The sequence below is a fragment of the Triticum urartu genome, chromosome 3A, assembly GCF_056163025.1.
Source record: "Triticum urartu cultivar PI428250 chromosome 3A, HENAU_Tu73, whole genome shotgun sequence".
NCBI classification, from domain to species: Eukaryota; Viridiplantae; Streptophyta; class Magnoliopsida; order Poales; family Poaceae; genus Triticum; species Triticum urartu.
Window position 1 is genome coordinate 443,934,422 of NC_141875.1, and position 4,619 is coordinate 443,939,040.

Genomic DNA, 4,619 nt, shown 5'->3' on the forward strand with positions numbered 1-4,619 from the left:
TTAACATAAGGAACTATATCAAGTTCATATCCATAGGCATAATTCATATTGGCATCTTGGCCACAAGAATAGCAAGCATCAACAAAAAGGGATATTTCAAAAGAATCAACAGGATCATAACAATCATCATAGCAATCATCCTTCGGTAAGCACGAAGGGAAATAAAACAATGTATGAGTTGAAGAGTTACTCTCATTAGAAGGCGGGCACGGGTAGCTAATTCGCTCTTCCTCCTTTTGTTCTTCGCTCTCCTCATCATCTTTTTCATCCAATGAGCTCACATTTTCATCAATTTCTTCTTCCATAGTTCCTGCAAAATATTAGTCTCTTCTTGGACAACAGAGACTCTCTCAATAAATTCATCAATATCGGAATTGAATTCATAATTCTCATAGCAATATTTAAGTATAGCAAAATTTTCAGGTCTGTGTGGCACCCCGACTCAGAGAAAACCGAAACGCCCCGTATTCCAGCCCAGAGATCGAGGTGAAGTCTTCTGGAATACGGCACTGCTTAGTATAGAACAAACTAGCTCTCTATTACAACACGAATGTGAATACAAGGGCTCCGACATTGTAATGAATAACATCGGTACGGCGACACTACACCAACCACGGTTGCTCTATACAAGCAGCATAACAAATCGAAGCAGCAGAACAACTACTGGCAGCGGAACAACGAACGGTGATGGACTGCAATCCACAGGGACTCTGGCTGGAACGTTTATCCTAGCTCGCGAACACGGGAACAACACCAAACAAGCAAGCAATCCAGGCACGACCTGCAAACTGGCATGACATGCCAGGTCAGTACATTGAATGTACTTGCAAGCTCACAATAACCAGAAGCATTCAAGACAAATAGCAGCATGGCAATTACAGGTTAAGCAGGAATTATCATTGGATCATCAGGATAACATGGCATGAACGACATGAACATAATATCGCTAGAACAATATGATCATGGCATGAACATATAAATCGGATGACACTACATGCAACAAGATGACACTGCATGCACCATTTATTCTGCTCGGGTTACCTCATAACCATCACATGCATCACTTACCAACTTCGGACATTACACGATCATCTCAGGATCAAATCAAGCTTGGTATAAACAATACCGTAGTAATCATCAAATGACCACAAGGAGCTTGATCTTTACCCATGATTCTCGCACAACATCACGAATATCCAACAACTCGGTATCCCTGATACCACGATGATCATTCCGGCAATCACAACCATGACCAACACTTGGTCTCAAACGGTGATCTTTCCTGCGATCACAACCATGACCAACACTTGGTCTCAAACGGTCATCTTTCCGGCGATCATAACCAACTTATCTCATCATCGAACGGGGGTTGTTATTAAGCACATTATTATTAGTATTACTGTTGACTCATAGTGTGACCAACTACGAACTGGGCCCTTATCTGCGAGCACGGCTATCGATAGATTTAATATACACTCTGCAGAGGTTAGTACACTATACCCACACTATGGAACCCATGGCCTCGCACTCCCATTCGGGTGGACCAGCGGCGTTCCGACAAAACCGATCTACTGCCATGACACTCTCCCGGCCACACCGACTCACTCCCCACTGGGCGAGTCCTAAACGGTCCCACACGGGGACCCGGATTCATAACAACAACAACGGGCACACAAGGTTATGTCTGCTTACCGGGCCAGGGTACCGCACGCCCATAACTTTCCCTCATTGGAGGCACCGGCGAGAGGCAGGACAATAGACCCAGTTAGGACCTTCCTATAAAGGTAAGTGCGGTTGCACTGGTCAGTTCGATATGGTGGCACCATGACTCAGCCAACAGTTGTTCAAGTTCAATTTAATCCGGTTAAACTTGAATGCAAATATGTTGATCCATGATAAAATAACATGATGCAATTACAATGCATGAGCATGATATCAACATAATCATGAGGGTACCACATAACTATCCATCATATCAACAATGAATCATATCCAAGTGAGCACGGCATACTGATTAGCATGAACATCATAAGTACATATTTCTCCGAAACATAGCATGACCACTAGCATCAACAATAATTATCATGCAAGAACATATCAACAATGCCATCATGCAAGCATTTAACCAACTGGATGCAATGGAACATGCATAACAACGATACTCGGGACAGATGGCAGTCGTGCACCGAAGACCATTACCAACATCAACATGTACTACTAGCAAGCATAAGCATATGAAAGGAATACCATCAACTAGCAGGGCATGATAACCAGGTGCATAACAATATAGCAAGAGAGTAAGCACTGACCAAGAATCATTACCGAAACAACGATAACCATATTTTAAACAAGCAAACATTTAATAAATATTCAAGTTGGAAACCATGGCTACTGCATGACTATCATGCAAGTGGGTATTGTGGCTTGCCTGGGGTGACGGAGACTCCAGGAAGAAGTGCCGTGAAGCCGCGGAACGAAACGTCGGACGGTTCATTCTCAAAGGGGGCTGATTAGAGGCAAGGGCAAAATGGTCATTTTCACTGTGTGAACACCTAGTGAAAATGTTACCAAAAGATAGAGATCGACGAGACGAAGAAGTGAGCGCTGGTTTCACCTCGATCGAAGTTACGCTTGAAAAGTTGTGAAGGTTGGAAGAAGAAGGACCAATCTGTGAAGATTTTATCACCAACGGGTCCCTGAGTGGATAAGGCAGAGGCGCATATTAGAAAATACGCTTTCTGAGCAGAGAAAGTGCATTCCTGGCTGATGAAGGGAAGAAGTACGCTTTCGGGCAAATGAAAACGTATAAACAGAAATACGCCTTCGGGCAAATGGAAACGTACTCACTCGGGGGCGCTTGCACTTGCCACGTCAGCTGGGCCGGCTGGGCCACTGACGGCGGGGCCCAGGCGACAGGAAGGAGGGCCAGGCTCGAGCGTCTTCTTCCTTGCTGCCCCCCCCCTCCCCGCGCGATACAGAGGAGACAGAGGAGGGGTCCAGCTGCCGGCGACGGGGCGGGCTGCTCCGGCCAGGCCCGGCCAAGCAGAGGCCACCGGCGGGCGCGGCTCAGCCTCTCGCGTCCATCCCCGCTGAGAGGGAGCGAGAGGATGGCTGGGAGTGACGGCGGTGAGTGGCGGCAGAGAGGAGCAGAGGCGGGCGGCCGGTGGTGACACTCGACGAAGTAAGGCGCTCCGGCGAGAGATGAGGGGGTGGCGCGGCTCTACGGGACGAGGGGAACGCGGTGGTGGAGTCGGGAGGGAGAGAGCTCGGAAAGGCCGGCGGGTGGGTGGCCGAACGATGGAGGCGGCGGCCGTGCGTGGGGAGGCGTCGCTAGAGGCACTCCGGGGTGGAAATAGTGGGGTGGGGCGAACCGCGGTGACGAGGGGAAGCTAGTGGACAACTCTGGAGGAGAGGGGAGGGGCTAGGTTCGCCGGAACCAAGGAGGAACCGAGGCGGCCATGGCGTCCTCCGGCGAAAAGAAGAGAGGGCCGAGGATTCCGCTGGGCTAGGGAGGCAAGTGAGGAGTGGATGAGTTGTGGGAGGGCTCGGGGCACGCTCATATAGCCGAGGGGAAGGCTCTGGAGCATCGCTAGCGAGCTCGAGCAGTGCTATAATGGTGGATAGAGGCTGGGCATGGCACGGGCACTATTCTAACGGCGCATTGATGGCAAACCACGAGGAAGCACCAATGCAGGGTGATGCAGTCGAGCACGGGCGAGCTCCAGGACACGAATGGAGGTCGAGACAAGGAGGGAGGAGACGAGAACAGTGGCCGGAACAAGCCAGAGCACGCGTTCAGCCATGACGCAAGCGTGATCACCACACGCACTGGCGCAAGCGGCGCTCTTTGGCTTGGCCGACCATGTCCAGTAGATGGACCTTGGTGCCCTTAGTCAAAATGAGGAAATAATTCAGTCCAGAGGCAAAGAAGAGATTTGCACTTAGCTCCAAAGTAAATCAGTAAGAAGGTGCTTGTAACTCTCTGTGGTTAAACCAGCTTGGTAACGTAGTAAAGAGTTTGTCTAGCAATTATCACACACTAAGGTGATTGTGATCACCAAAAATCAGACTAAGAGGAGGAGTTTAGATGAGGGTTGCTGAAGAAAGTGCAAAACTGGCCAGAATTAGGGATTTGGATGATACACTCACATACTTGATTGTCATGAGCTGAAATTTGGCAGCGAGGGGTTATATGATGATATGAAGCTGCTGTAAAGGTTTCATGCCATTTGGAAATACCAAAGTGACACTTGCATCACAAAGCTTCATTTTGGACAAAAACTTGGAAAACTTGCACACGGCAATTGGTTTAACTAATTGAGCTAAAACCTGGTGGAGGGAGTTTATATGGATTGAAGAATGCCCTGGAAAATTTGCAGCTTAAATGAAGCAATATAAAATATAGTTGCTTCACAAACTGAAAATCTGACCAGAAACTAAGATTTGGGGCTGGGCTCACATAGATGAGTTACATGAGCTCATATTTGGTGGAGAGTTATGATAAAATCATATAAAGGACCTTGAAAAATTTCAACTCATTTGGATATGCCTAACTTGTACTTCCTTCCCAATCACTTCCCTCAGACAGGAACTTTGAAAAATTGCTCAGGAATATTTAC

At 47.9% G+C, this 4,619-nt stretch overlaps 1 long non-coding RNA gene across 1 annotated transcript; it reads right to left on the minus strand.

The window, feature by feature from the left end:
• Nucleotides 1–2,174: 2,174 nt before the first annotated feature.
• LOC125548455 (uncharacterized) lies at nt 2,175–3,512 on the minus strand. The gene is made up of 3 exons (XR_007301091.2): nt 2,844–3,512; nt 2,615–2,696; nt 2,175–2,506 (listed from the first exon to the last, which is right to left on the minus strand). It is a non-coding gene; the product is annotated as an uncharacterized LOC125548455 (long non-coding RNA).
• Between the last annotated feature and the right edge of the window lie 1,107 nt (nt 3,513–4,619).